General features: G+C 38.7%; 1 protein-coding gene across 1 annotated transcript in view; it reads left to right on the top strand.

The window, feature by feature from the left end:
- The window catches only part of LOC130087032 (uncharacterized), a 282,385-nt gene that overhangs the window by 168,355 nt on the left and 87,571 nt on the right, over window positions 1-26,459 (top strand). The gene's annotated exons all lie outside the window — the stretch shown is intronic.

The raw sequence follows: 26,459 nt of genomic DNA, 5'->3' as shown, positions 1-26,459 counted from the left end.
AGTGCTGCTGTACCTGCACATGTGTGACAGAGTGTGTTGATGTCCAGATGTGTGGTCTGGTTGCTGATGGGATTGTTCAGCACACAGCTGTAGGTGTTTTTATCCTGATATTCCACCTCCAGAGGTAGAGAGAGACTGATGCTGAGATCACACACACTGATGCTGGACAATACACTCATTCCTTTGTACCAGGAGAGAGTCACATCACTCACATTCAACACTGATGAACACACCAGTAAACATGATGATGATGATGATGAACAGTTTGAAGAGTTACTGATGATGACAGGAACAGGCAGACGAGCTGAGAAAACATGAGAGAAAAAACAGAAATCTGGATAGATTTAGTCAACAAAATCGTATTTTTGGCTCAAAGTGTTGATTGAATGTTTAGTGTGATGATGGTGTTTCTGTCATCTCAAACTACAAAATGATTAAAAATTTCAATATGTAAATAGTTTAGTAATATTCTGGTTTCAGTGCCAGTTAATCTCAATTTACAGCATTTGTGGAATAATGTTGATTACCACAAAAAATATTTTCCATTTGTCCCTATTCATCAAGTAGCTGGAGAAACGGGGATATTTTTAATTCAAGGAGAGAGTGCAGAAAGTTAGAAAGTGCATGGAAATCAATAAAACTTAATGTTCATTTTGAGCAGTTGAAAGGGCTTTTCATTTTATATTTAACAATACTATTTTCCTGTTATCTCTGTGAAGCTGCTTTGAAACAATCTGTATTGTAAAAAGCGCTATACAAATAAAGGTGACTGGACTTTTAGTTCATCAGCAAAGGCTGCAAGCTCTGCTAATATCTCAAAATTAATAATTTCTAACTGCCACAATGCAGGGTTTTTAAATTAAATCCATGAATAGGCACTGTTCCATTGTCAGGCCAGTGCACGTTTAGCCCCTGTCGTTTAAACTGCCCCGCTCTAAGCAGGACTCAAAACTGGGGATATCCGCACTGGAGGCAGGCGATCTAACAAGTAGGATAAAATATCTAATGTCAGTTGCTAGAGCACCTCTTGAGATCAGGAAAATGCAAGTACAGCTCGCTGCATCCTGCGGTGGATATCCAACCCGGCCCACATCCAAGTGTGACGTCAGAAGCCACGCCCATCCAAGTGTGACGTCGGAAGCCTCGCCCATGTCCAAATACGGCACGTGACTCGATTTAAAGATGAGGTTATTTGTATAGAAGTGTGACGCTATTATTGGTGCAGTTAAATTGTGACGCTTTGGCAGGCTTGGAATGGTCTAAATCACATTCACTCCCTTAACAGTGAGCATTGCTCACTGGTTTTGTAAGTTAATGGCATGGTAGTACAAGTAAACAATGTACTACCTTAAAACGATATTTTTGTATTTCTCTTGTATTTCTGTTACACAAATGGTAATAAATAATCATGGTTTTGCTATTATAAACGTATAAGGGAGCATCTATACTTAAACTAAAACGAGTTTTTGTCACTTTCTTAATTATATGGGATCCAAACTGCACTTATAGTTACCCCTTCTAAATAAAAAAAAATAAATGTAAACTTTTTTTTACATATCTTTCTATGTGGTTATAGAAATGTTGCATTTTTACAACCAAATTAAGAATTCACTTATTAGTTAATGCCTGTTATAGCAAATGAATTTGAAATCAAATAATAAAACAGCAGAATGGAATTTATGTAAACCTTAAAGAACCAATATGGTGAAACTTGAAAAATTTGAATATCGTGCAAAAGTTCATTTATTTCAGTAATTCAACTAAAAGGTGATACTAATATATAATATAGACTCATTACATGCAAAGTGAGATATTTCAAGCCTTTATGTGTTATAAATTTGATGATTATGGCTTACAGCTATGTTGAATTACTGAAATAAATGAACTTTTGCACAATATTCTAATACATAAAAAAAAGTTAATCTCTCGCTTCACCTTCTGTACAGGTTTTATGAGTTTAACATATCAAAATATCATCATAGTTCAAAATATCTTGGTCACAAATTAATTTTTTATTTAATATTTTGTGTTAATACATCAAGTTAATACATCACATGGGTCTAAAATGACCCATCAATGCAAGTGTGATAACTTTTTGTTAAAATAACCAATGTCACAGTTGTTCAGAGCAACACATTCACTATACTACTTAAAATCAATAGTATATTCCTGCACAATCGGAGGCTGCAGCTTTAGGACCCCGGTTACAGGACCCTAGTTTTTTAGTTTGTACATACATAGTTCGAAAGACATTTAATCTCAGGAGTATTTTTATAAAATGTGTTTTTTTTATTCAAAATGTATCAGAGGCATTTTGGAAAAATTTAATTTACACAAAACAAATAAAAAATGTATATCAATCCTTAAACAACTGAAAAAGTTGGGTGAGTCTTAGTTTCTTGAATTATACTGTATATTGTTAAACCTCCTTAAGTTTAACTAATTTGCTCATTATCAGGTAAAATAACGATGGAATCAGCATATGCAGTCACTAAATGATATGGCCAGATATCAGAAGGCAAAACTCGAGAATGATTCAAGCATGAATTTATTTATATATACACATGTATTTATTTATATTATATGAAAGAACAAAATTATTTGTGCTAGAACAAAAGCACCAAAAAGATCCCCTTTTCCACCAGTTGCTGCAAGAATGGCTTCAACTCTGAGAGAGCGAGAGAGAGAGAGAGAGAGAGAGAGAGAGAGAGAGAGAGAGAGAGAGAGAGAGAGAGAGAGAGAGAGAGAGAGAGAGAGAGAGAGAGAGAGAGAGAGAGAGAGAGAGAGAGAGAGAGAGAGATATTTCAGTTGAACATGTTAAACAAATGTCTATTTCTGATTTAACACTTAACACTTATGAAATGTTGGAGTTGTAGAGAGAGAAAGTCAAATAGAATATTCATGTTACTGACGTCTAATTCCAAACTCCAAACGTGTAAATGTAAGAGCAACACCCATCAATTGAATGGTCTCCCTTCTTTCCTCAATTGTTTGTCAATTTGTCGGTTAAAATCTTCCACTTCACTGAAATAGTTTTCAGAGAACAGTCACTGTTGTGTAAACAGAAATATCAGTAACAAAAGGGTGCACTGGGCATTGTGCAAAAATAATTAATAATCTACTCTGACCTGCAATGGATGAATAGAAAATGAGAATTTCTCTTTAGTCATAAAACTGCAGCAGGGATATTCGAACCACCCATCCAGGCAGAATTGATCTGCACCAGGCTTGAACTGAAAATGTGTAGGATGCTGTAAAACATGACAATGACAATAATTATGTGATCTTTCCATTAATCTATAATAGATAGATAATTTGGCACATTCACAGAGTTATCAAGTAAGATGTAGTGAAATGATTCGGTTGCTCAACCAAGTTACTTTGAAGTGATAAGTTAGGGTTGTAAGTGATAAGTGATCAGACCAAAACGTTTTAACCTAGCTATCGTTAAGTTGTTAATTCCAATTCAGACAAACCTTTGGCCCGACAGTTAACAGTACGCTAACTTGATTAGGATACAAACCAAAGTTTATTTTTACTTACCGACATGGCAAACAATCACTTGCTTTCAAAATTGTAGTACTCCTGAAAAGAAGTATAATATAGTTAGGAAAGTCTGCTGATGTGATGGCTGGCTTGCTGTCACTGTATTTACTATGAATCAATAATAAAACTTATTCATATTACAACAGTTTATCATCACATTACATTATCTAAACATGTATAACTTCTTTGCATATAAGCAATGACAGAACAACTTCAAACTTTTTCAATATGGAGTATTTACAACTGACAGAGTGACAATCAAATCTCATATTCTTTACAAGCAGAATAAGATTTACAGGATGTAACGTCACACATAAGCACTGAAATAATATATTTTTCATATTACCCTTAATCCAAATAACAACATGACATTGGTGATATAATAATGCAGTTAGTTGGTATTGTATAATAGTAATAGTATACAAAACAAAATTCTCAGTTGAGAATCTAACGTAGTTACTGATACGAAATTAACTCAGCCAAATGTAACACACAACTCAGTTGAGACATTACAGGGGAGTTAAATGACCAAATATGTAAGTTGAAGATAATTCATAGCTCTAAAACAACATAATCAAACCTTATTGATTCGAATTACATCGATATTTTGACAATGCTAGTCAAGTGATTAGCCGCACCGCACTGACCTCATTACAAACTATTAAAGTGATAAGAGCTGCTTTCAACAGGTAACATCTCATTCTCATACAACTCATCCGTATTATGTTGAACAGTGTTTACTAAAATACTAAAACCGCAAGTGTGTTTTGTGCATTTTGTTTCGCCGTTACCTTCGTCTTCTAGTCTTCTCTTCTCGATGCTTCTTCCTGTTTTTAAATGTTAATGAGAATGCGTCCAAATTGGGCATGGGTGTGGTGGCTTCTGACGTCACACTTGGATGTGGTTGGGTTGGATGTCCACCGCAGGATGCAGCGAGAGGCTACTCGGAAAATGAGGTTTACTCGTACAGTTGGAGCTAATTAATCCTCCTCTTCTACAATCAACTGTGGTGTTCCACAGGGCTCAATGCTGGGACCAAATTTGTTTTCAATTTAGATGTTCCCTCTTTGGTCTGTAATCCGGAAAATCATAAATTGCATATTATAAAATATATAATATAGTTATTTTTATCACTGCACTTCAATTATCGACAAGCTTAGATGTCCTCCAAGCATAAGCAGATATAAGTTACTGGATGGCTTGTAATTATATGTAATTACAAACTAAGATAACTGAAGTCATGATAATCGTTGAGGGCTTTAATAAAATCAGATTGAGTTATCTCTTAATAAGGTGTTCCCTAATATTCAGCAAAAATGTGGGTTTTTATTTTCACACTAATTTGAATTTTGAATATCACGTTAAGAATTAGGTTGAGTCGTCTTTTTATCAATTACGAAATATTTCCAGGGTGAGCCAGTTTTTAAGTTTTAAAGATATAGAGAAGCTTATTCTTGCTTTTATTTAATCTCGTCTGGATTATTGCAACGCCCGGTTTTCTATTTTAAATCAATACACTTGATCACGGCTTCAAATAATACAAAATGCTTCTGCTAGATTACTGACACAAACTAGATCATATTAATCTAGTTTTAGCTTCACTACATTGATTACCAGTTCATTGTAGGATTGTTTTCAAGACATTATTATTGGCATTATGCTTACAATGATAAGTCAATGGGGTCCATCTGTAAATGTTCAAAAACTGTTACAAAAATAAAGACAAAATACGTTAGCCAAGAGTGTTAAGTTAACTAGTTTGGAGTAAAAATATAATTACATAATTGTTTTCAGATTCAGATACCTTGATTAGTCCCCAAGGGGCAATTCCGTTTTACAGCCAACCCATCCATAATAGTTAAAATGCATTAACACACAATGCACAAAAGAGAAAAGTAGAAATAAATAATCACATCCACACATTTACCCATGGACCAACTAGTATCACACACACACACACACACACACACAGACGCGCGCGCTCACCCACACACACACATTTACATTCACCTGCCAGTGACTGAACAGAGCAGTGGAAAGCAAGAACCAGTTCCATGTAGTTATGTATTTTCATTGAGCAGTTTTATGGCAGAAGGAATAAATGAGTTGGCATAGCGGTTAGTTTTACGTATTGGCACATAATACCGCCGACCTGACTGCATAATAACAAATTCTCTACTGAGTACATGATCTGGTTGGCACAATATTCTGTCTGCCTTTTGGACAGCTCGTGTTTTCCAGAGAGAACAGAGATAATTTAATTGGGTACCAGTGATTTTTGAGCATACCTTAACAATGTCGCTCAAACTTTTTTTATCTTTCACAGCTAGTCCATTAAACCAACACAGGAAAGAAAATGTTAGTAGGCTCTCAATGAAGGCCTGATAGAATGTGCATAACATTCTTTTACAGACCCCAAAAGAGTTAAGCTTCCTCAGTAAGTATATTCTTTGATTTGCTCGCTTAATAATGCTATCAATGTTCTTACTAAATTTCATTTGTGAGTCAAACACTGTGCCTAAGTACTTACAGGTTCTTCTCAAAAAATTAGCATATTGTGATAAAGTTCATTATTTTCCATAATGTAATGATAAAAAATAAACTTTCATATATTTTAGATTCATTGCACACCAACTGAAATATTTCAGGTCTTTTATACTGATGATTTTGGCATACAGCTGTTGTGAACTTTTTTTTCTTCTCAAGTGTAGAAAAGATAGAGTTGCAGACCAGGAGATTGTTGAGGTATAAGTTCTTTATTTCGTCTCTGTATGTCATCTCAATCAAGTCTAAATTAAAAGTAACTTTACATGGTATATTATAGGCATTTTAAGAGGAGGGACTTCTGGAGGTGGAGACAAATTCAAACAAAGCATGCAAATGTAGTACGAACACACCCTACTCTGAGGGCATTACCAATCCAATGGAATCAGCATAACTATTCAAATGCTGATAGTGGCCAGGAACTCTGGTTCCAAGAGCCATCCCAGAGCCATTAAAGAAAGTCTCAGTGATCAGACTCATTTCACTCACAATGGAGAAAACAGGATTTGCCAGATTCTCTTGCTGGAGACTGTTTCACAGCTGATATCATTTACCATCCTAACCTGAAATGCTAACTTCAACAAACAGAACTTTCTCAGTTTATATATGATAGTATTAGAAACTTAAATAAAACATGTAATAAATTTGTAATCCTTCACAGCTCATGAAAACCCAAAATTCCTATCTCAAAAAATTAGCATATCATGAAAAGGTTCTCTAAACGAGCTATCAACCTAATCATCTGAATCAACTAATTAACTCTAAACACCTGCAAAAGATTCCTGAGGCTTTTAAAATCTCCCAGCCTGTTTCATTACTCAAAACGGCAATCATGGGTAAGACTGCCGACCTGACTCCTGTCCAGAAGGCCATCATTGACACCCTCAAGCAAGAGGGTAAGACACAGAAAGAAATTTCTGAACAAATAGGCTGTTCCCAGAGTGCTGTATCAAGGCACCTCAGTGGAAAGTCTGTGGGAAGGAAAAGGTGTGGCAAAAAACGCTGCACAACGAGAAGAGGTGACTGGACCCTGAGGAAGATTGTGGAGAAGGACCGATTCCAGACCTTGGGGGACCTGCGGAAGCAGTGGACTGAGTCTGGAGTAGAAACATCCAGAGCCACCGTGCACAGGCGTGTGCAGGAAATGGGCTACAGGTGCCGCATTCCCCAGGTCAAGCCACTTTTGAAACAGAAACAGCGGCAGAAGTGCCTGACCTGGGCCACAGAGAAGCAGCACTGGACTGTTGCTCAGTGGTCCAAAGTACTTTTTTCGGATGAAAGCTAATTTTGCATGTCATTCGGAAATCAAGGTGCCAGAGTCTGGAGGAATACTGGGGAGAAGGAAATGCCAAAATGCCTGAAGTCCAGTGTCAAGTACCCACAGTCAGTGATGGTCTGGGGTGCCATGTCAGCTGCTGGTGTTGGTCCACTGTGTTTTATCAAGGGCAGGGTCAATGCAGCTAGCTATCAGGAGATTTTGGAGCACTTCATGCTTCCATCTGATTTCATTTTTCAGCACGACCTGGCACCTGCTCATAGTGCCAAAACCACTGGTAAATGGTTTAATGACCATGGTATTACTGTGGTCAATTGGCCTGCCAACTCTCCTGACCTGAACCCCATAGAGAATCTGTGGGATATTGTGAAGAGAAAGTTGAGAGACGCAAGACCCGACACTCTGGATGAGCTTAAGGCCGCTATCGAAGCATCCTGGGCCTCCATAACACCTCAGCAGGCTGATTGCCTCCATGCCACGCCGCATTGAAGCAGTCATTTCTGCAAAAGGATTCCCGACCAAGTATTGAGTGCATAACTGAACATAATTATTTGAAGGTTGACTTTTTTTTTGTATTAAAAACACTTCTTTTATTGGTCGTATGAAATATGCTAATTTTTTTAGATAGAAATGTTGGGTTTTCATGAGCTGTATGCCAAAATCATCAGTATTAAAACAATAAAAGACCTGAAATAATTCATTTGGTGTGCAACGAATCTAAAATATATGAAAGTTTAATTTTTATCATTACATTATGGAAAATAATGAACTTTATCACAATATGCTAATTTTTTGAGAAGGACCTGTATATGTTTGAACTATTTGAATATTTTCATTATGTTCTACACTTGGTTTTGGTTCATCGCTATGCTTCCTAAAATCTATGATTACTTCTTTAGTTTTTGACACATTTAAGTCAAGGAAGCTGTCATCACACCATCTGACAAATTCCGTAAGTGCACTACCGTGATCAGATTGGTTGCCCTGTAATAGAGACAACAGGGCTGAGTCGTCTGAAAACTAGGGGTGTAACGATACACAAAAGAGACGGTTCGGTTTTCCCACGGTTTTGACGTCTCGGTTCGGTTCGGTTTAGAAAGCTAAAAAAAAAATGTAAACAGTGGTTTAATGAAAAAATGGTGTCTTTGTCTTTAAATTCATTGAATTACAATAAACGATTTGCAAGGATTAAAAATCTGCTAATGCTGTAAACTAAATAGGGAGCCGCACATTACTATAACATTAAAGGTTAACTACAGAGCCTAGACTTTTAGCCTAAATTCAGATGCTATTTATTTTTTAGATATAATAATCAACACCCAACACATTGTATGAAAACATGTAAACTGAACATAAGGCAGTTTTTGCATTAACTTTACTCTAATTTGTTACTGAAATATAATAATTTACACAGTTGCTGTCATTTTCATGAAAGATATTTTAAACGTACATTAAATAATCAAGATATAATTAACAGGTTAAGTAAAATAGTTTATATAGGCTAATATAGTGCATTTATTTAGTGCAAGAGTTCATTTCTCTAGGAACCAACGTGGACCCTGAATCACTTGCCTGCTGAGGTAAATATAATTCTAGTAACAAGCTATGCGGTTTTATTGACGTCTTTCCGCTGCTGAAACACTGATTGAGCGATTACACGAGTTATAATGCCTTTCAGTAAGTATACTGTATTTGTCAACATACCTTCAGGTGTCCATTCATGTTTGTTCTGTAACTGAGGAAGAGATGATTGCGTTTACTTGTGCTCCGCGCTGCCACTTGAAATGAGGAGCTAGTACAGTGATCTGTCACGACACATCAAAAAGCGCCAAAACGGCACTTATTGTTTGATTTTGTGATCAAATAGTCAGAATTTGAAGATTACACCTGGCTTATTATCGAAAGTAACAAAACACGGAGCTTGCTATTTGGTGTTAATGGTGGTTAGGCTACAAAACTGTATTCGTTGTGTACACATTCCAGGTCCAATGAGCCGGGCTGGGCGGGGCCGGGGTAGAAGGGGGCGGGGCGGGCCGGGGCGGGCCGGGGCGTGTTCGGTACGCCATGAGAGTATCGCGATTCGAATCGTGGGTTCTGTATCGCGGTTCTTCGGTTCGGTTCGAATATCGTTACACCCCTACTGAAAACTTAACCAAATGGCTGTTCTCCCAAGATGACCTGCAGTTGTCAGTGTATAATATAAAAAGCAAGGGTGAAAGCACGCAGCCCTGAGGAGAGCCTGTGTTTGATACGATGACAGATGACATATTACCATTTACATAGACCTGCTGCCTTCTATTTGTTAGAAAATTTAAAACTAATAATATGATCTGCTCGGGTAACTTAAAATGTGAGGCTAATCGTTCGATTAGGATGTGGGGCTGCATTTTGTTAAAAGCTGAACTAAAGTCAGCAAATAAAATTCTTACGTGTGATGCAGGTTTCTCAAGATGTTTATACATCTTGTCAAGAATGAAAAGCTTTGTATCCTCTACCCCCTTGCCCGCTTGATATGCGAATTGTAGTAGATCTAATTTGTCTACAGTTAGGAGGATGATTATGTTCTTTACGATTATTTCAAAGCATTTCATTACCAGTGAAGTCAGTGCAATAGGTCTAAATTCATTTAGGTCTTTAGGAGATTTTGTTTTAGGGATAGGTATTACTGTTGATGTTTACCATATGTCAGGTATATCCCCACTGTCAGCACATTTTTGAAAGATAACTGTGGAAACCTCGCTAAGCTGCTCGGCGCAATAGTGTACGCCCACAGATGGCATCAGGACCTGCAGCCTTTCCTTTTTTTGTATTTTTATGACTTTAGTCTGTTGTATTTTTATCCCTCTCTGAGGCGTTAACGTCTCTCTCAATGTGAATATACTATCTGAAAAAGACCTTTCAAACCTGCAGAAAGATTTATTAAAAGTATCTGGCAAATCGCCGTTGTCTATGCCCTTCAAATTTATTTGTTGCCTTGTTCTGCCTACAGGCTGATTAATGGCGGCCATAGTTTTAATACCTTGCCAAGCTGCCTTTAAATCCCCACTGTTATATTGATTTTCAATTTTGTTCTTATACTGGATTTTTGCCTTATTTCATTTTTGACTTCTCTCGAGACAGCTTTTTTCTCTACCAGTTCCCCTAGATAGAATGTCTTTTTTTCCTATTAATAACACTTTTCAAGTCCTTCGTTACCCAAGGCTTATTATTAGGATAAATTACCACTTTTTTAGTGGGATAACCATGTCAACACAATATTTGACATAAGCAGAAATTGTTTCCATAAGTTCATTAATGTCACTACAAGTGTCATAAAAACAATTCCAATCAGTACATTCCAGACACCCCTGTAGAGAGAAAATACTGTCTTCTGTCCAGAGTTTGATGGTTTGCTCCTCACGCTCTAGGCACCTGAAAGCGGGCTTGTACACAGGCATCAGATAAATACTATTGTGATAGCCAAGGATTTATAGGCCACATTTACTGAGCCATAACAAAGATCTAAGGTGGTGTTCCTCTGCGTTGTAGAGCAAGTTATATACTGTTCATATGATCTTAAGGTTTTGTTTAAGATACAGTGGTTAAAATCTCCTATAAAAAACTTGGGGGCCTCTGGGCAAATAGAATCCAATCTATGAGTGATGTCCGCGACCACTTGCGTTGCAGTTGAAACATTGGCTCGTGGGTGCATATACACAAGCGTATAAAACAGCTGTTGGAACTCTCGTGGTAAATAGAACGGCCGAAGAGACACAGTCAGCAATTCTATGTCCGAAGTGCATATTTTTTCTCTCACTACCACAGTGTTACAGTACCTTTCATTTACGTAGAGGCACACTCCTCCTCCCCGACTTTTCCCAGTTGTCTTCGGGTCTCTATTCAGACGAATTGGGCTACCGAACCCACTCAAGATTAAGTTCTTGTCCTGGTCTGACTCCCTCAGCCATGTTTCCGAGAAGGTGAGAAGACAAGTGTCTTTTATGCCAGGTTTGCACTTAATCCACGCTTCCAGCTCGTCTGTCTTGTGTCTTAGTGACTGGACGTTTGACAACAAGATTGAAGGGAGTGGGGGTAGCCTACGGCGGTTGTCAAGCCTGAGGTTTTTAAGTCTCCGATGCAGGCCGCCTCTTCTCCCTCTTTTCTGATGCTTGCTCCGTGCATGCAATTTGCACAACTCAGCCGGAATATCTAGTATAATACCGGCAGACGATGTTCGTAGGGAGATCAGAAACTCTCGGCTATGGATAACTTTCCCCAGTACTCCATACTCCGAACTGTAGCAGGTGGAGCAGTGGCGCCTCCAGACATTTTTCATAGGGGTGGCCAGATGGGGCCACTTAAAATCTTGGGGTGGCACACCAAAACTATAAACCATATTTTCAGAATTTGTAGTAAACCGGCCTGTAGAAAACTATCAGAAAGACTTAAGGAAACTCCTACTGATATACTTTGGTTTATTGTGTTATATTTAATGTTACTAATTAGTAGGGCCCTACTAATATATATTATATTATATATAGGCTAATGATATATATATATATATATATATATATATGATATATATGATATATATAAGGGCCCTCGCCCCGCGGCAAATTTCCAGATACTTACATAATTGTGATGAATTTAATCCTTTTTAAGTTATTATTTTGCATTGTAAGATTACAGTTAACACCTTTAAATATAACATAAATGTATTATGAATTTTTAATAAACTTAATGAGTGTATAAATCAGCAGCAAAAAGTAATTCTTGAAAAAATCTGTTAATAAAAACAAATTACTAATTGTTTTCTTATAAAATTCAATCAGGCAATCATACATTTCATAATTTTATATTTATATATAAATGTCAAGAATTCAGAAGTGCATATATAGCCTACACTACAAAGAAATAATATACAATTAAATTATGCTTATTTTAAATGTATTGAGCAGGCTAGGTATAACAAAATATATTGGCTTTTAATAATATTTCAGTGCGCAAACCCATGATAACATGAAAAACAGAGCGCACACAGCGTGTATGGGCATCGCGGGATTCGCGGGTGCAGAATGATGTGCTCAAAGCAACATGGAGTCACAGTGTGCAGCGCTGCGATGCATAAGTGCGCATTTAAAAGTTCACGTCACAAAGCGAAGAAATGTCGACCTGGTGGAGAGCTCCAGCAGTAGTGTTATCACAGTAAATAAAGCGAACAGTTGATTGAAAGTCTTTAAAAACGCATCTATGTATCACTGGTGCTTTCCACTCATGCATAAGCATCCACAATAGACACTCAATAAGTAAAACAGACTCTGGAACAAACAAACACTGGATGGGCGAGCTGCTGGGTCGCACACGCACTGGAGCGCCCCCTTGATTAATCACAGGTATTGTATCCAATTGTATAACTTCATTTCCATTACAATGTTAATCCTTAAAGCCTTAATTACTTTAAAAATGATTTAAATTAAGCAATTGCATTGACGCAAGCGCTTCACCTTGAGTTTTGCTTAATAAAATAAATCATTTTTATGATAATATTTTTGGTAATCAACATTACACGACAAATGCTGTTGATTGAACATAATTTGTACTGAATATTCCTTTAGAAAACAAGAATAATTGAAGGGCTGGAGAAATGATCTCTACTCACCATTTACAGAAACATTGAATGTTTTTGATGTCATTTTCAGTCCATTTATTTCTAGTTGATAATCTCCGGCATGTTCAGTTGTGGTGTTTGTGATGATCAGAGATCCAGTTTGATCGTCCAGCTTCAGTCTATCTCTGAATCTCCCATCAGGAACATCATCATATGTGGAGAAGATTTGCTTCTTTTTATTCATTTTAGCTATGAGAGCCTTTTTAGTTCCAAATGTCCACATTATGTAGTCATCTTCACGTATTTGAGTATGAGAGTTTAGAGTAACAGAATCTCCCTCCATCACTGACACTAAATCACCAAACACACCTGGAGAACACACAGATTTTACACAGATTAAGGCTCCTGATGGTTTACAAAGCCTGAAATCAGCTGTAATTTGTAAACTAAGTTACTAAAGAAAGGTGAGATATATGAACGTTATTAATGGTGTAATTACAACATGGAAAGTTGAGTTTTTCTGGAACTTAAGATCATTTAAAACCCACGAAACGTGGCTTAGCTGTGAAGAATGTTACTGATATTTAGCAAAAAATATAAACATTTTATAACTTACCTTTCAGATGGCACCAGCAAAAACAGAACAAAGCAAGTGTGTGAAACATTCTCACATTGTGACACTAGCAGCTCATCTGAGTCAACCTGAAACTGCTGTGGTCGGTTTTCTACAGAAATGTGTTTTGATGTGGGCAAGCATCCTTTAGTCAAGAGGGGGCATTTACTGTATTTGTGTTTAGTTTGCAGGTGAAGTGTTTCTTCCTGTCCTGCTTTTAATGAACTTAAGAGTTGATTCCCTCACAAAACAGCTTTAAAGTAAAAATAAAATAAAATACTGAATCCATAAAAAACATAACATACACAGATTGACAGCTAAGCAATAGCCGTAATTTGCAGGTGGAACGGGTGGGAATGTCCCCACCTCTTTTTGAAACATCTTGTGGTACAGTTGTATCTAATACAAACTTAACCTCTAGTTGAGTAGCAGACGCTCTTTCCATTCTGGTGAAATTACACAACAAAATGCCACAAACTTGTCCCTACTCTTGATATACACTGATCACTGATGAACATCATTGGTTTTAAAGGTACACTATGTAACTTAATAATAATAAATATATATATATATATTTTTTACATTTTATACAGTGCTTTCCTGGGTACTCAAATACTAAAAACATATATATTTGGCCTAGCATACACATACAGTAACACATTTTAGACTTCTATAATTCAATGTTAGGCTGCATAGTTTAGATCAGCCAGAACTGGGAACACTTCCCATGAATCCTGATGTACATGTTACATCATAAGAAGGATGGCGTCTACGCTAATATTAGTCTTTCTGTTTATCCCGAGGTTTACCGCAGTCCGCCGGATCCAGGCCGTATCAGGATCTGATGAAGGACCAGCGCCTGGACACGACGACAACACAGTCCTAAGGTGTCACTTGTCTCTCCCTCCTTCCCTTTACCTCTACTGATAAAATTGTCGGGATAATTCGGTTTACGTGGCTACGTGGACGTGAAAAATAATTCTGTATTATACATTTTTAAGGCCAGACAAGTAGTTTGTTAAGGATTGATTTATAAAGAAGGACTATATGTCTGCGCACATATATATTCAAACGCCTATACCTATGGACTGAACATGTGATGCGCATGTGCGCAGAGATAACTGATAATCGTTTGCACCTTGGAAACTATTTAGAAGTGTAATAGTGTATGCAAACACGTCAGTGTACGTCACACGTAGGCTCAATTTTTGCCGACGCTGGTCATGTGTGCGATGCGTGTGATGTATAACAACAGAAGCTTACGCTGTTACACTACGTGAACTCTCTCGAGGCCCATAGAGAAGGAAATGAATAGGTGAATTAAGTCGTTTTTTTTTTTTTTTGGCCCTTTTCTTTCATTTTTCCCCATATTTATATATTTGTACTCCATATCCCACAATTCCAAGCAAACTACACTTCAAAATTTAGTGCACTACATTACTCATATACCCCTTGGTCGAGGTCTATAAGACCTCACTTCCTTCCTTTGTTTCTTTTGCATTGGTGAGGTGTGGTTGTTTGAATGGACACCCAACCATGTACTTTGAGACCTTTCCTTAAGATGCATTAAGTAAGTTTGTTTCGCCAATTGTGCTGTTTGAATTTGTTTATTCAAATTGTTTGGATTGAGTATATACATGAAGGTGACTTGACTTGACTATATGGGGATGATTAGGAGGAGGATGAAGGAGGCCAATGGGCAAATTTGGCAAGGATGCCCGGGTTACACCCCTACTCTTTTTTTCGAAGGACATCCTGTGATTTCTAATGACCACAAAGAGTCAGGACCTCGGTTTAACGTCTCATCTGAAGGACAGTGCTTGTTACAGTATAGTCTAATCACCATCACTAATACTGGGGCGTTAGGACCCACACAGACCACAGGGTGAGCCGTACCCCCTTCTGGCCTCACTAACACCTCTTCCAGCAGCAACCTGGTTTTCCCAGGAGGTTTCCCATCCAGATACTGACCAGGCTCAGCCCTGGTTAACTACAGTGGGCAACAGGGTGATATGGCTGCTTTGTCCCCTTTATTAAATAGCAAAACCCCATGCATTTTGCAGGAAAAAATTGTTTTAGTTGTGTTTGGGCTCTGTGTGACTGTGAAACTGTAAAAACATTTAGACCACTTAACTTATTGATTGCTATCAGCATAACCAGCATAACATACAAACAAGTTCTCAAGGGATATAAAGGGCAATGAAATCGGAAAGTTGAGTTTTATTTGATATTTCTTTACTTTTTTCCAGTAAATTGGAAATTCAAAAAGTTATTTTTTTGCTTAAGTTGCTTATTGAAAAAAAAAAAACTTTAAAAATATTTATATTCACTGATGATTGTTTTCCCTTATTGCTAGACTATTTGTTGTCTTCACTTGAAATTCCTTATTCTTCTTTCATTCTTGCAGCACATTTATCAGAATATCTCATGTTATCATGTTTCTTCTGAGTTCCGTGCAAAGGTATCCAAAGCATGGAATTAAATCATTGAATATTGTTTCTATTGTTATTTGTCTTGTTTGCATATGCTTGAGCACAACTGGTAAAGTTGTCAGTGACAACCAGTATGTATTGTTACAGTCCTAACTAGCTTCTGTTTCCTCATTTGTGTTTTCCTGTTGCCCAGGGGAATTTGTCTTGTTTGTGTGTGTGTTCTCTCTTTGTGTGTCTGCAGTGTCGACTCAAGCTGTGGTTGATGTGGGCGATGAATCGACTGATAAAAAGTTCCTTCTTCCCCAGTGTGGTTGTCGATTCAGGCCTTTCCAACACCAGGAGTTTTTGAGAATTCATTTGTTAGTGCTTTTTTTCTGTTTTGATGTTGTTTGCTTGATTAATTTATTCATTACCTTAATACAATCTACTTCTTGGTTAATTTAATTTGCGTATGGCCTCCCTGTTTGTTATATTCCCTGAGTCAGGTGGTTTTGTAAAGGTACTCAATACTCAGTCATCTTTATTCCTCTCCAAGTGAAGATAGAAATGAGTTAGAATAGAAATGTATAGATAGAAAAGTAGTTTTAATGCTTCTCATTTTAGTACTATCATGGGATACATGCTTTTATCTTTGTTTAACAGGCCCATCTGACCATCAACAACCTCTCTCTCATTTACATTTTTAGTAATTTTTAATTTTATTTATTGTGTTTTCATAGAGCCTGGCAGAGCAGAGTTGGTGCTAGAGCTTGGCAGAGCAGAGTTGGTGCTAGAGACTGGCAGAGCAGAGCTGGTGCTATAGCTTGGCAGAGAAGACCTGGTGCTAGAGCCTGGCAGAGCAGTGTTGGTGCTAGAGCCTGGCCGAGCAGTGTTGGTGCTAGAGCCTGGCCGAGCAGTGTTGGTGCTAGAGCTTGGCAGAGCAGAGTTGGTGCTAGAGACTGGCAGAGCAGAGCTGGTGCTATAGCTTGGCAGAGAAGACCTGGTGCTAGAGCCTGGCAGAGCAGTGTTGGTGCTAGAGCCTGGCCGAGCAGTGTTGGTGCTAGAGCCTGGCCGAGCAGTGTTGGTGCTAGAGCCTGGCAGAGCAGTGTTGGTGCTAGAGCCTGGAAGAGCAGTGTTGGTGCTAGAGCCTGGCAGAGCAGTGTTGGTGCTAGAGCCTGGAAGAGCAGTGTTGGTGCTAGAGCCTGGCAGAGCAGTGTTGGTGCTAGAGCCTGGCAGAGCAGTGTTGGTGCTAGAGCCTGGCAGAGCAGTGTTGGTGCTAGAGCCTGGCAGAGCAGAGTTGGTGCTAGAGCCTGGAAGAGCAGTGTTGGTGCTTGAGCCTGGCAGAGCAGAGTTGGTGCTTGAGCCTGGCAGAGCAGAGTTGGTGCTTGAGCCTGGAAGAGCAGTGTTGGTGCTAGAGCCTGGAAGAGCAGTGTTGGTGCTAGAGCCTGGCAGAGCAGTGTTGGTGCTAGAGCCTGGCAGAGCAGTGTTGGTGCTAGAGCCTGGAAGAGCAGTGTTGGTGCTAGAGCCTGGCAGAGCAGTGTTGGTGCTAGAGCCTGGCAGAGCAGTGTTGGTGCTAGAGCCTGGCAGAGCAGTGTTGGTGCTAGAGCCTGGCAGAGCAGTGTTGGTGCTAGAGCCTGGAAGAGCAGTGTTGGTGCTAGAGCCTGGCAGAGCAGTGTTGGTGCTAGAGCCTGGAAGAGCAGTGTTGGTGCTAGAGCCTGGCAGAGCAGAGTTGGTGCTAGAGACTGGCAGAGCAGAGCTGGTGCTATAGCTTGGCAGAGCAGAGTTGGTGCTAGAGCCTGGCAGAGCAGAGTTGGTGCTAGAGCCTGGCAGAGCAGTGTTGGTGCTAGAGCCTGACAGAGCAGTGTTGGTGCTAGAGCCTGGCAGAGCAGTGTTGGTGCTAGAGCCTGGAAGAGCAGTGTTGGTGCTAGAGCCTGGCAGAGCAGTGTTGGTGCTAGAGCCTGGAAGAGCAGTGTTGGTGCTAGAGCCTGGCAGAGCAGAGTTGGTGCTAGAGACTGGCAGAGCAGAGTTGGTGCTATAGCTTGGCAGAGCAGAGTTGGTGCTAGAGCCTGGCAGAGCAGAGTTGGTGCTAGAGCCTGGCAGAGCAGACCTGGTGCTAGAGCCTGTCAGAGCAGTGTTGGTGCTTGAGCCTGACAGAGCAGAGTTGGTGCTAGAGCCTGGCAGAGCAGAGTTGGTGCTAGAGCCTGGCAGAGCAGAGTTGGTGCTAGAGCCTGGAAGAGCAGTGTTGGTGCTACAGCCTGGCAGAGCAGTGTTGGTGCTAGAGCCTGGAAGAGCAGTGTTGGTGCTAGAGCCTGGCAGAGCAGAGTTGGTGCTAGAGACTGGCAGAGCAGAGCTGGTGCTATAGCTTGGCAGAGCAGAGTTGGTGCTAGAGCCTGGCAGAGCAGATTTGGTGCTATAGCTTGGCAGAGCAGACCTGGTGCTAGAGCCTGTCAGAGCAGAGTTGGTGCTAGAGCCTGGCAGAGCAGAGTTGGTGCTAGAGCCTGGCAGAGCAGAGTTGGTGCTAGAGCCTGGAAGAGCAGTGTTGGTGCTAGAGCCTGGCAGAGCAGTGTTGGTGCTAGAGCCTGGAAGAGCAGTGTTGGTGCTAGAGCCTGGCAGAGCAGAGTTGGTGCTAGAGACTGGCAGAGCAGAGCTGGTGCTATAGCTTGGCAGAGCAGAGTTGGTGCTAGAGCCTGGCAGAGCAGATTTGGTGCTATAGCTTGGCAGAGCAGAGTTGGTGCTTGAGCCTGACAGAGCAGAGTTGGTGCTAGAGCCTGGCAGAGCAGAGTTGGTGCTAGAGCCTGGCAGAGCAGAGTTGGTGCTAGAGCCTTGCAGAGCAGAGTTGTTGCTAGTTCCTGGCAGAGCAGAGTTGGTGCTAGAGCCTGGTAGAGCAGAGTTGGTGCTGGGGCCTGGCTTTTAACATTATGTCAGGTGGTGTACTGCCATGTTCTGTCTTTCGTTGATAATTTCGAACCATCTTTCTTCCTTCCTTCCTTTCTTTCCTTCAAAACCCTTATTGCAATTACAAATAAATTAGCATACAATAGCACAATGTTATTTGAGCATGTTCTATGCGTTTATTTGTACTGGGGCAAGTTGTCACATGTGTGTGACATGTGTGTTAATGTTGGCTAAATCTCAAGGTTAGCTCAACATAGCACTTTAGCTAAAGTAGCAAAAGACTTGTTACCGTCTCTATTTCGTGCAAAATAATTATTTTTAACATTCATACCTAACAAAGTTGTATTGCATAAAATGTAAAGTGCACATTTTTTACTTTTTAAGCAGAAAAATAAGAAAATTGTGCTAACGTCAGATTAGAGTGATCTTGACCACATGTGAACAGGAAGTTGACTATAGAAGAATCCACACAAAGTGGCTATTTGATTTTTGAGATAGAGCCTCTAGTGTTGGAGTTATGAACAGTGTGACAACTTACCCATGTGACAACTTACCCCGCTCTTTATTTATTAAGTCTCTCACATTACTCATGTTACATGATAGCCTTGTTTTTACTTTTAAAAAAAATAATAAACTATCTTTTAAACTTGACATGGTGTTTAAATTATTTTTACATAATAAGTAATTGGCTATACTAATGCCTTAAAAGTAGGCTACATTTAGTCTATACAATATTTTACTGACTAGACTGACTTCTATTAGACTGACTTCTATTGACTGAAAAGCCGTTTTGCATATGCAAATTAGAACGTTCACTCCGTCATCGCTCTATTCCATTCAGGCTGTCAGGATAGTTTCACTTAGGCTACAAATAGTTTTATAAGTAGCCTACGCCCTTAAAAGCGGCACACTTTTATGAATCAGAATATGTCGCTTCTAGTTAATTTGCTCTTGGTGATCTTGATTTCAGCCGACCACGGTAAGACAAGATTTGTTACAATCTCTTTTCCGCCGTTGCACCGATTTATTTGAACGAATATGTATCGTATTGATGGTATAGGATTATTACGGGTGACAACAAATCATACAATCTGCCCAAATCAGTTTCAGTGGCGTTAAAATGTGAACTTTGTAAATGACTTCGTATAAAAACCATTCAAACAGACATAAGACAATACAGGAGTGTCAGGGCTCTGTCACAAAACCAAGACCAAACTACACCGAAGTGACAGAACCCTGACAAACATGGTATGATACTGTTATTAAATATTATTTTTACATCAGTGCATTGATCAAACAGTGCAACTGATCAAATGTAGCTTGAATGTAATGTGAGTGGGCTTCTGCCAAATTAATAAAATGTAGCCTAAACATGTTATTTACGGGGAGAACTAAAAATATTTTGAAGAAAGGGGTATTCTTGATCCTGTGGAAAATAGCATAATTTTTGTAAGGGTACTATTTATCTTATATACATTATGACATTATCTTATATACATTATCATAATAATATCATTATTATGTGTGTGTGTATAAGATCATACATGAGATTCATATGTTTGTCTCATGAGTGAAAGTGTGAATCGATGTTTTTTCTGCTGTTTGTTTCCATGCGTTACATTACAAATCCAGACATATTTCTCTGCTCATAATCTGTATGATACGTTAGAAAATAATAGTTGCATAGTTTTGTTTTTCTTATGTTAACTGTTTTTTCTTCAGGTGCCTCTGGTGCTGATACAGTCAGAGTGTCAGTGATGGAGGGAGATTCAGTCACTCTAAACACTGGTGTTCAAACAAACCGACAAGTAGACATTAGATGGTATTATAATGACATTCGCATCGCTCAAATCAATGGAGATCTTAATAAGACCTGTACAGATGTTCAGTGTAATGAAGGCGATGGGAGATTCAGAGACAGACTGAAGCTGGATCATCAGACTGGATCTCTGACCATCACAAACATCAGAACCACAGACTCTGGAGAATATACACTGAAGATCTTCAGCAGCAGCTGGAACAGTGAAAAGATCTTCAGTGTTAATGTCCAAGGTGAGTCATTTAATAATGTTTAAATGCAGATTATATATTTTTAAACCACATTGTTAATGTGTGTTTATAGGCACAGACCAAAATGTTTCTTTTCAGATCGAGAGTCAAGAAAGGACTTATGCAAAGTCATGTTCACAGTTCTCTCATGTTGTGTAGTTTTTGTTTGTTTTCAGCAAAAGATCCTCCAGCATCTGTTGGTTTGTGTTTCAGGTGTTTCTGCTGCTGAAATAGATGAAGTGAAGAAAAACAAGGGACAATCTGTTACTTTTGATCCTCCTGTGGCAAGAAAACCAAATGATGTGATGACGTGGTATTTTAATGACATTCTCATCGCTGAAATCACTGGAAATCTCAGTGATATCTGTACCAATGTTCAGTGTAATGAAGATACTGAGAGATTCAGAGACAGACTGAAGCTGGATCATCAGACTGGATCTCTGACCATCACAAACACCAGAAACACAGACTCTGGAGAATATCAACTACAGATCAACATCAACAACAGCAGCTTCAGCATCACTAGAGTGAAGAGATTCAATCTTACTGTCATTGGTGAGTAGATCACTTAATCATTCAATGCATTTTCCTTTTTGAGTAATACAAAAAACAGTTGAGTTGATTTTTTTTTTTAGTTTTGCCCCAAAACACTTTGACTAATGTTATTAACTTGATAACTTGAAAAATGCATAATATTAATTTTCCAGTGAACGCTGCTGTTTCCTGTTGATACAGCTGATGATCAATATAGAAGGGTCTAAAGTAAAAAAAAAAATACAAAAAAAAAAATACTGGATGGATTATCATTCACAATAATGTCTGTTTCTCTGTAGATGTTCCAGATTCAGGTCTGTCTTCAGGAGCTGTAGCAGGAATAGTTGTTGTTCTGCTGGTTTCTGCAGTTGCTGCTGCTGTGATTTACTATTGTTGCAGAAAGAGCCATGCACCAGTACCACAGAATGTAAGTATTACATACAGCTGATTTAACAAGATGTATGAGATTTAATGTGCAAAAACAAAGTTTTTTTCTGGATGTTATCTTTTTCGCTCTTTACTTTTATTTTTAACAGTAAAGAAGCAGATATTCACTGGTGAAACAGTCAAAACAATCAAAAACACCAATAACTCCCAAATAAACATTTTGTACAGTTTGTGTTTGTGTAACTGAAACATTAGTCATCACTGTAACTGTCACTTTTCGGGTTTTGCTTCTTGTTCTTGTCATTGTTGTCTTGTTAATGTGATTTCTTGTTTGTCGTGTGATCCTGCCATGTGTCTTGGTCAGCTCTTATCGTTGCACTATTGTGGTTCTACCGTTCCCGAGTCTTGTTCCTGTTGTAACCGCTAAGCCTAAGCTTAAAGCAGCTGAGGGCTACGCAGAGGGTTGAAGTAGGCTAGTTGACACGCTTTGTTCGGGTCAGAAATAATGTAACAGGAGTTTAAGTTCTGATTTATTTTCTGTCGTGAGATATATGATTTATTGTTACACAAGGTCTTCATTATCCTTAACGGAACAATATTCCATCTTCATCGAAGATGTCACAATATCAAACATACAGCCACAGCTTCGGTGGTGGTCCAAAACTAGTTGGCCTTTTCCCCTCTGGCAACACCTGTGTCTGATTACACCTGCCCTCCTAAGTAGATGAGCCCCAATAACTATGCCATGACCCTAGTACTGCCTACTGGCCAAACCTGGACATAAACATTGAAAAGGCTCCTACACCTGTTCCTGAGTCTTAGTCTGAGTTTGTATTTGTGAAGTTTTGAGTTTATTTAATAAAAGACTGCTGCACGTGGATCCTGCTTCCTCTGCTTCAACCAAACATAACAGTAACCTTCTGTGATTCTGTATTCACAGGATAATTAGGAAATGATGGAGAGACGAGGATCAGTCGAAACTCTCATCACTGACAGAGTAATTCCATCACGATTCCAAGATTTCAGGAGGCTCTGATTTACCCAGAGTATTCCCCCGGTGGCAGTAATAGTTAGAGCTAGAAGTGTGGAGAAGGGGTGGTGGTGGGATTCTGATAAACTGTCAATGAACATGTATGTATATACACCTATCGTTGATTAACTGAATGCTCTCCTCTTGTGTTAATTATCTGAACATGCTCCTCCTGAACTTTGTTAAATGTTATTTAAATATGACACCCAATTAACACATTTAGCCTTAAACCGTATATGAGCAATAAAGTAAGAAACAGAGCAACAGTTTCCAGCAGTAATCAGTGAGAGCTTGATGTTTCTCAGTATATAAGGGTTTATTAAAGCAGTGATCCAGACACAAACAGTGAGTGATTATCTCTGTTTCTTAACATTTGCACTATAATGCTGATCTGGTTTGACATCTCAGTTATTTTGTCCCGTCTATTTACATCCTCTTTTTTAATCATTACCTCAACAAGACGGGCATTATGACTAAGATTTTCCTCCTCAGCACAAAGACAGTCTGCACTTTTGATGCTGTCAGTGGTTTTACTGGTATTGTTGCTGTTACTGGAAATGTCTGGTATTCTTATGCTGCTAATATTTATGGTTTAAACAGTTACACTAACCCTTACTTATCTACCTTCATCAGAAAACACTTTCCAGCAGCGACTGAAACCAAATCAGCTTTAATAATCTTGGAATATCATTTATTTATTTTAAAGTTGGTGAAACATTCAGGTATTTATTGTTCAATGCCTGTAACTGGACTCATATATGATACAGTCTGTGTTAAATGTTGCTGTGTTAAATCTGAGCAATACTTGTGGAGGAGTGTTACAGCCATAATAACACACACACGTGTGTATACTTGATAAAACAATACAATTAAACTTGTAAATCTTCATACATTAGGTTTTTAGATCTTTATGTTCATGGTTGAAATGTGTAAAAATGAAGTTTACATGAAGTTGTGAACAAACATCTGTGACATTTTATGAGGTGCTGATTCATTCTTTCATTTTATCTGTTGACATGTGAGGAGATGAAGACATGTCGTGTTATTTAACTTTTTCTCCATATCGTGTCTTTTTCAGTTCTGTAGAGCTGTGATTGTCAAGAAGATTGTTGAAAATTATCACTGTTTAATGGAGACGATTGCCTTCACTACTGTTTTTTCAGTCTAGCCTTCAGCTTTAGACTTGCGGTATTCCTTTGTTCTTTGGCAGTAATCTTGATTTTCTATTCTGAAACAAGGAAATGAATGTGAAAAATCTTTCTATGTTTATGTGATAAATGATTAAAAACATATGATTCATTCATAACATCTGGAATCTGTGCGTCTCTAAAATATGTTTGTTTTCAGAAATATCTAAGCTAATATTGAATCATAAAATTATAGGAATTTCATCACTGATGCACTACTTTCACTAGCAACTTTATTATGGTAGTTGCGTCTTGTAATGTCATAATCGATGGGCTGAGTTTGTTTTGCTCTGTTCTCTTCCTCTCTGTTCATTTTTTCTCTGTGCTGCTCTAGATATTGATCACATACACCCAGACAAAGAAGCACAGCAAGCAGAGATATGTGGACTCATTCTCTTCTGTCCCAGACAGTTTGCAGACTGTTGCTTTTTAACCTGTGATGTTCATCAGCTGATATTTTGTGTTTGTTGAACTGAAAGTACAGGAATGTTCAGCCAACCAAAATTTGTTTAGGTATAACTACCATTTGCTGAAGGTTCAATTTGTTAACTCTTTTCTGTTATTTGAATTGTTTGGAAACCTGTAGGGAAGTTAGTGCCTTTGTAATCCTCCCTTATCTTCTGTTATTCTGGGCGAGACGAGGAAGTTCTTCTCTGGAGTTCTTCTTTGTTATTTCCCAGTTGACGGCAAGGAGCTGTAGAAGAACAGTAGATGATCATATGAATCATTGTTACGGCTTTACAGAGGTAAGAGTGTTTTAATTAGCATGGTGAACATTTAGTTAGATGGCAAATTACTGAGTTAAGATAACTGCAAGACTAGTTAGGTGTTCGAGTTGGAAGCATTAGCGATTAGCATTTAAGTTAAGCAGGCTAATTCAAAGTTAACGGCCATTGTTAGGCTAACGGTTCTTTAGCCTCGGTAAAGTCCGGTAAAATTTGTAACGTTAGTAACAGGGAAAAAGCCCGGCAGTTCATGTGGTGTTGTTCTATTTAGTTAATTAATGCTTCCAGCTCGAACACCTAGCTAGTCTTGCAGTTATCTTAACTCAGTAATTTGCCATCTAACTAAATGTTCTAACTAAATGTTCACCATGCTAATGTTCCTAATGAGAGAGAGAGAGATTAATAAAACAAACAGATTCGTATAATAATGATGTATTTATTATGTCTAAGCTCAAACCACTCCTCTCAGATGATTGACAGCAGAGACGAACCAATCAGTAACTCAAACGCAAGTTACTACGAACAAACTCGTAGTAACTCGTGGCCTCATAATAGTAACTCGTGGCCTCCAGATAGTATCTCGTGGCCTCAAGATAGTAACTCGTGGCCTCAAGATAGTAACTCGTGGCCTCAAGATAGTAACTCGTGGCCTCCAGATAGTATCTCGTGGCCTCAAGATAGTAACTCGTAGGCCTCAAGATAGTATCTCGTGGCCTCAAGCCTCAAGATAGTAACTCGTGGCCTCAAGATAGTAACTCGTGGCCTCAAGCCTCAAGATAGTAACTCGTGGCCTCAAGATAGTAACTCGTAGGCCTCAAGATAGTATCTCGTGGCCTCAAGCCTCAAGATAGTATCTCGTGGCCTCAAGATAGTAACTCGTGGCCTCAAGATAGTAAAGTGTCTGACACATGGACCCTTTGTTATTAAACTGGACCCTGTAGTGCAATACTTGTGTGCAATATTCTCTGTTTTAAATATTTAGTGTGCAATATAGTTTGCTGCAGTTCTGCTTCTATTTATTTACTAGTACTGTTCATCACAATTCTGTTAATACATTAATGTAAATCTTGTAGGCTGCATATCCATAGTCCTTTATAATTCTTCTTCATATTTTATAGCCTATATTTATACTTTTTACATGTATATACTTGTTTATTTACCAACTTTCAATTATTTATATTTCCTTTAAATGTCTTGATGTACACATCAATTGTGACACAATAATTTTCCCCCGGGTTATCAATAGCATCAATAAAGTATGTCTGATTCTGATTTTAAGTTAGCCTATAGTGGAGTGTGCAGACTGGTTCATTAATTGTATAAGTGTTTCACGTTTTGGTAGTTTTGAATGTAAGAGAAGCATGTGTCTGTTAGAGTGCGGATCGGGCCACATTTTTTTGTCCGAGCCCGGCTCGCGTCCGACAGAGCAGTAATCGAAACCGACCCGAGCCCGACAGACATAAAGGCCTCGTTTACACTGCAGGTCTTGATGCCCAATTCTGATTTGTTGCCTATATCCGATTTTTTTTACCGTCCGTTTACACGTTCTTTAAATTGTGACCCATATCCGAGTCATGTGTTTACACTTGACTGAAACATCGCGCATGTTTAAAGGGGACTTGCTTAGATGGACGAACGCGCAGCGAGATCTCAGGACAGGTGGGAACATGATCTC

This window comes from Rhinichthys klamathensis, unplaced genomic scaffold (genome assembly GCF_029890125.1).
Source record: "Rhinichthys klamathensis goyatoka isolate OS25496 unplaced genomic scaffold, OSU_Roscu_1.1 h1tg000103l_1, whole genome shotgun sequence".
Taxonomy (NCBI): Eukaryota; Metazoa; Chordata; class Actinopteri; order Cypriniformes; family Leuciscidae; genus Rhinichthys; species Rhinichthys klamathensis.
This window is presented reverse-complemented; position numbering and strand designations above follow the sequence as displayed.